This window comes from Macaca thibetana, chromosome 9 (assembly GCF_024542745.1).
Source record: "Macaca thibetana thibetana isolate TM-01 chromosome 9, ASM2454274v1, whole genome shotgun sequence".
NCBI classification, from domain to species: Eukaryota; Metazoa; Chordata; class Mammalia; order Primates; family Cercopithecidae; genus Macaca; species Macaca thibetana.
Window position 1 is genome coordinate 37,907,130 of NC_065586.1, and position 7,184 is coordinate 37,914,313.

The 7,184-nt window shown below is 44.3% G+C and overlaps 1 pseudogene; it reads right to left on the reverse strand.

The window, feature by feature from the left end:
- Positions 1 to 5,632: 5,632 nt before the first annotated feature.
- On the reverse strand, positions 5,633 to 6,962 carry LOC126963125 (KATNB1-like protein 1; annotated as a pseudogene).
- Positions 6,963 to 7,184: the final 222 nt, after the last annotated feature.

The following is a 7,184-nucleotide window of genomic DNA, read 5'->3' on the forward strand; positions in this document are numbered from 1 at the left end:
AAAAGAACTGCTTGAGTTTTCTAATTTATATAAACAGAAATCTAAAGAACAAGCATGGGAATGCATATTAAGGGTGTGGAATAATGGTGGAAGGAACATAGAGTTGGATCAGCCTGAATGTATTGATTTGGGCCCACTAAGTAAGGACTCTGCATTTAATATTGCAGCTCAGGGAGTTAAAAAATATTCTAATAGTTTATTTTTGGTTAGCTAAAATATGGATTAAAAGATGGCCCACTATGAGCAAGTTGGATATGCCTTATCTCCCTTAGTTTAATGTAGAGGAAGGGATCCCAAAGTCTTAGGGAGATTGGGATGGTGGGGTAGATTAGTAACTTTAGACCTACTTATCTCAGATGGGAGGGTCCAGAAGATATATCCATGACCATTGCCCTGCAAAATAGATTTGTGAGGGCAGCATCTGCCTCTTCAAAGAGTCCAGTAATTGCTCTTCTCTGTATGTCAGATCTAACAGTGGGAACCACAGTCACTCAACTACATAAATTAAGTACAGTGGGAGTAATTGGATCCCGAGGTGTCAGGGGCCAAGTGGCAGCACTCAACAGTCAAAGGTAAGGTGGGCATAGCTACCATAAAGGACAGCAGAGGCAAAGCAACAATCAGAATAGTCTGACTCGTGTAGAGATTTGGCATTAGCTAATTAATCACAGTGTTCCTAGTAGTGAAATGGACAGGAAGCCTACTGCATTCCTACTTAATTTATACAAGCAGAAAACTTCTAGGTTGAATGGACAAAATACTAATTTGAATTACAAAAACAGAGAATCATAGCCCCTCAATCAATTTCTAGACTTCAGCCTGTTTACAGACCCAGAACTCCTTGAATGAAGGGGAGGCCAGGTCCCCTTGAGGAAGCACCCACTACACTACCAACAATTTATGCAGTGAATCTTTCTCCCATCCTTCCCCAAGGAGACCTCTGACCTTTCACCAAAATGTCTGTGGGGTCTACTGGACATTGACTCTGAGCTGACATTAATTCCAGTGGACCCAAAAATGTCAGTGTGGTCCTCCAGTTAACATAGGGGCTTGTGGAGGTCAGGTAATTAATGGAGTTTTAGCACAGGTCCAACTTACAGTGGGTCCAGTGGGTCCCCAGACTCATCCTGTGGTCATTTCCCCAGTGCCAGAATACAAATTTAGCAGACAAACTTAGCAGCTGGCAGAACACCCACATTGGCTCCCTGATTGTTAGGGCTGTAGATCATCAGAGTGGTGGGAGAAGTTATAGGGAAGGGAGCAGGCCTTCTGAAAGGTTGGAAGGCTCTGCATAGCTTCGGGGGAGAATAAGTTAAAAGCAGCTATTCTTTTACCCTGAGGCAGAGGGTGAGGAATAGGTACAAGGAAGTATAGGGGAATTCATCATAAACAGGCTTATTTACCTACGTTAACCAGGAACTAACCTTTGATCATCCACTGAGAGACTGCTCTCTGAATGGGGGAACAATAATGTTAATTACTCACAGATTGTGTTGGCTCCAGGCTTTGGGACAGAGTCTCGCTCTGACCCCCAGGCTGGAGTGGAGTGACATGATCTTGGCTCACTGCAAGCTCCACCTCCCGGGTTCACACCATTCTCCTGCCTCAGCCTCCCAAGTAGCTGGGACTACAGGCACCCACCGCCATGCCTGGCTAATTTTTTTTGTATTTTCAGTAGAGACGGGGTTTCACCATATTAGCCAGGATGGTCTCGGTCTCCTGACCTAGTGATCCACCTGCCTCAGCCTCCCCAAAATGCTGGGATTACAGGCATGAGCCAGCAGGTCCCGCCAAGACTGCTCTTTCTTTGGCTCTGAGTGCTGGGCAGTCCCCTAGCTGCTCTTACACTGCATACTTGTGTCTGATTACTTTCATCCATTGCTCGACCAGGGTCTGTGGGACAGACCCGGCATAGGGTGAGGGTTATTATGGTAAGAAAGGCCAAATGGAAGCCATTAGAGCTCACTCTACCTAGAAAAATAGTAAATCAAAAACAGTGTCAAATCCCTGGAGGGATTGCAGAGATTAGTGCCACCATCAGGGACTTGAAAAATGCAGGGGTAGGGATTCTCACTGTATCTCCATTCAGCTCTCCCATTTGGCCCATGCAGAAGACAGATGGACTTTGAAGAATAACAGTGGATTATCATAAGCTTAACCAAGTGGTGATGTCAATTTCAGCTGCTGTACCAGATGTGGTTTCATTGCTTGAGATAATTAACGCATCTCCTGGTACCTGGTATGCAGCCACTGACTTGGCAAATGCCTTTTTCTCCATTCCTGTCCATAAGGTCCACCAGAAGCAATTTGCCTACAGCTGGTAAGGCCAGCAATATACCTTTACTCTCCTACCTCAGGAGTATATCAACTCTCCCGCTTTGTGTCATAATCTTATTCAGAGAGACTTTGGTCACCTTTTGCTTCCACAAGATTTCACACTGGCCCATTACATTGATGACATTATGCTGATTCATTCAGTGAGCAAGAAGTAGCAAACACACTGGACTTATTGGTGAGACATTTGCATGCCAGAGTATGGGAAATAAATCTGACTAAAATTCAGGGAACTTCCACCTCAGTAAAATTTCTAGGGGTTCAGTGGTGTGGGGCCTGTAGAGATATTCCTTCTAAGGTGAAAGCTAAGTTGCTGCATTTGACCCATCCTACAATGAAGAAAGAGGCACAATGTCTAGTGGGCCTATTTGAATTTTGGATGCAACACATTCCTCACTTGGGTGTGTTACTCAAGTCCATTTATTGAGTGACCCGAAAGGCTGCTAGTTTTGTGTGGGGTCCACAACAGAAGGCTCTGCAACAGGTCCAGGCTGCTGTGCAAACTGTTCTGCCACTTGGGCCGTATGACTCAGCAGATCCAATGGTGCTTGAGGTGTCAGTGGCAGATAGGGATGCTGTTTGGAGCCTTTGGCAGGCCCCCATAGGTGAATCGCCATAGAGGCCTCTACGATTTGGAGCAAGGCCCTGCTATCTTCTGCAGATAACTTCTCTCCTTTTGAGAGACAGCTCTTGGCCTGTTACTGGGCTTTAGGGAAAACTCAACATTTCACTGTGGGTCATTAAGTCACCATGCAACCTGAACTGGGTGCTTTCTGACCCATCTAGCTACAAAATGGATCATGCACAGCAGCGTTTCATCATCAAATGGAAGTGGTATATATGTGATTGGGCTTGAGCAGGTCCTGAAGGCAGAAGTAAGTTTCATGAAGGGGCTCAAATGGCCATGGTCTCCACTCCTGTCACCCTGCTTCTCTCTCCCAGCCTGATGGCCTCATACAAAGTTCACTATGATCAGTTGATAGAGGAAGAGAAGATCAGGGCCTGGTTCAAGAATGGTTCTGCACAACATGCAGGCACCACCCAAAAGTATACAGCTACAGGACTACAGCCACTTTGTAGGACACACATCCCTGAAGGACAGCAGTGAAGGGAAATCTCCCCAGTGGGCAGAACTTTGAAGAGTGCACCTGGTTGTGCACTTTGCATGGAAGGAAAAATGGCCAGATGTGCGATTATATACTGATTCATGGGTTGTAGCCAATGATTTGGATGGATGGTCAGGGACTTGGAAGAAGTATGATTGGAAAATTGATGACAAAGAAATTTGGGGAAGAGATATGTGGATGAACCTCTCTGAGTGGTCAAAAACTGTAAAGATATCTGTATCACATGTGAGTACTCGCCAGCGCATGACTTCAGCAGAGGAGGATTTTAATAATCAATTGGATAGGATGACTGGTTCTGTGGACACCACTCAGCCTCTTTCCTCATCCACCCCTGTCATCACCCAATGGGCCCATGAACAATGTGGCCATGGTGGCAGGGAAGGAGGGGATGCATAGGCTCAGCAACATAGACTTCCATTTACCAGGGCTGACCTGGCTATGGCCACTGCTGAGTGACCAATTTGCCAGCAGCAGAGACCAACACTGAGCCTTTTCTCGGGTGATCGGCCAGCTACCTGGTGGCAGGTTGATTATACTGGACCTCTTCCATCATGGAATGGGCAGAGGTTTATCATCATTGGAATAGACACTTACTCCCGATATGGGTTTGCCTATCCTGCATGCAATGCTTCTGTCAAGACTATCATCTGTGGACTCATAGAATGCCTCATCCATCATCACAGTATTCCACACAGCATTGCCTCTGACCAAAGCACTCACTTTATGGATAAAGAAGTGTGGCAGTGGGCTCATGCTAATGGAACTCACTGATCTAACCATGCTCCCCATCATCCTGAAACAGCTAGATTAATAGAATGGTGGAATGGCCTTTTTAAGTCACAATTACATCTCCAACTAGGTGACAGTACTTTGCAGGGCTGGGCAAAGTTCTCCAGAAGGCTGTGTATGCTCTGAATCAGTGTCCAATATATGGTACTGTTTCTCCCATAGCTAGGATTCATGGGTTCAGAAATCAAGGGGTGGAAGAGGAAGCGGCACCAATCACCATCACTCCTAGTGATCCACTAGCAAAATTTTTGTTTCCTGTTCCTGCAACATTACGTTCTGCTAGCCTAGAGGTCTTAGTTCCAGAGGGAGGAAGGTGCTTCTAGGTTACGCTGCTACCAGGAGACACAACAACGATCCCATTAAGCTGGAAGTTAAGATTGCCACCTGAACACTTTGGGCTCCTCCTACCTTTAAGTCAACAGGCTAAGAAGGGAGTTACAGGCCTGGCATGGTGATTCATGCCTGTGATCTCAGCACTTTGGGAGGCCAAGGTGGGTGGATCACAAGGTCAGGAGATTGAGACCATCCTGGCTAACACAGTGAAACCCTGTCTCTACTAAAAATACAAAAAATTAGCCAGGAGTGCTGGCAGGCGCCTGTAGTCCCAGCTACTCAGGAGGCTGAGGCCAGAGAATGGCGTGAACCTGGGAGGCAGAGGTTGTGGTGAGCCGAGATCATGCCACTACACTCCAGGCTGGGCAACAGAGCGAGACTCTGTGACTCTGTCTCAAAAAAAAAAAAAAGGAGTTAGAGTGTTGGCTGGGGTGATTGATCTGGACTATCCAGATGAAATCAGTCTACTACTCCACAACGGAGGTCAGGAAGAGTATGCATGGGATACAGGAGATCCATTAGGGCATCTCATAGTATACCCTGTGATTAAGGTCAATGGGAAACTACAACAGCCCAATCCAGACAGGAATACAAATGACCCAGACCCTTCAGGAATGAAGGTTTGTGTCACTCCACAAGGAAAAAATCCACGATCTGCTGAGATGCTTGCTGAGGGCAAAGGGAATACAGAATGGGTAATAGAAGAAGGTAGTCATCAATAACAGCTGTGATCACGTGACTAGCTGCAGAAATAAGGACAATACTTATCATGAGTATTTCCTCCTTCTTTTGTTAAAAACGTGTTTGTGAATGTATACACTTGTACTAAGAAAATATCTTCATTTTGTTTCCTTTCTCCTTTATCATGTGACATAAGATTTACTGACTTCACATCAGCATTTAATTATTGTTAACTTTATGTAATAGTATTAGGGTTGGGGATTGGTAAGTTTTGGTTGTATGAAGGATAGTTGTGTTATGTTAGGTGTAATTATGACCTTATTGTTGTCTTTATTTGAAGATTATGTATGATCTCAGGAGATGTGTATGTGTTCAAGTTGACAAGGGGTGGACTTGTGATCATTAATACTGAGTGTCAACTTGATTGGATTGAATGACACAAAGTATTCATCCTGGGTGTGTGTGTCTGTGAGGGTGTTGCCAAAGGAGATTAACATTTGAGTCAGTGGGCTGGGAAAGGCAGATTCACCCTTAATCTGGGTGGGCACAATTGAATCAGCTGCCAGCACGGCTAGAATATAAGCAGGCAGAAAAATGTGAAAACAAAGACTGGCTTAGCCTCCCAGTCTACATTTTTCTCCCATGCTGGATGCTTCCTGCCCTCGAACTCCAAGTTCTTCAGTGTTGGAACTTGGACTGTCTCCCCTTGCTCCTCAGCCTGCAGATGGCCTATTGTGGGACCTTGTGATCGTGTGAGGTAATAATAAACTCCGCTTTATATATGTATTTATTCCATTAGTTCTGTCCCTCTAGAGAGCCCTGACTAATACAATATTCTTCAAATTTGCTTGTAAGTATTAACTTTACTAGAGGCAACAAGTCTACACAGCAGCAAAGTGAGATACATTGTTTTTCTTCTGTAAACTATTGGTAGGCACAGGAAGGCAATCTACCACAATGCCAAGATCTTCCATCCTTAACAAATAAGCTACACGTTCCTTTATATGTCTATTTCTACAGAAAATTAAGGCTACATTCCATCTCAAATTTCTTCTGAACAAAACTTGGGCCATTTTTCAAGGTCCAGAGAAAACTTAGAAAAATGGAGTTAATCAAATATGTTCAACCATTATGACATCGTTTTTCAGGCAGGAGGCCTGCACAAGCCATTTCATTTTCTTCATTTGCAATGTCACAGCCCCCACTTCTATGGGACTCTTGCTTTTCTGTAACATGAATTTGGAAAGGGGTGATAAACTTTCTTTCTCTCATAGATCACTTTACAGAGTTTATCTGGGCTTTTCACAGCTTTTCCAACTGTTCTATTTATGTAAGCAGACAACTGTTTTGGAGATTTCTTAACCTCCTTCATGTTCTTATTAGTCATATTCTCTCTTTTTTTTTTTTTTCTAGAAAGGTCAATAAAATGATCCTCAATATTATCACAAAAGTTCCATTTTTTTTTTTTTTTTTTTAACATTGTGGGTCTCATATTCCATAATCTCTTAAGTACTGGTGCTTCATGGTACCTGGTGCCTGAGCCCAGGCTGGGCGCTAAAGATTTGTGCCCAGCAGACAGCCTAGAGTGTCCCTGGGCTTCTAGGTGCAGTCCTACTTGGGGCCATTCAAATGCATCCACCAGTATATTTTTAAATAATTACATACGTTCACACGTGGTAAATGTGTGTTTCTGAAGCATTTTATTTGATATCACTCTAGGCTCACTCACCACTTAGGTTTATTAGATGTCATAAGGGTGTGAAGTTTATATGAATAATTTTTTGTTGTTGGTGGTGGTGTTTTGTTTGTTTGTTTTTGAGATGGAGTCTTGCTCTGTCACCCAGGCTGGAGTGCAATGGCACAATCTTGCTCACTCCAAAGTCTGCCTCCTGGGTTCAAGTGATTCTCCTGCCTTACCCT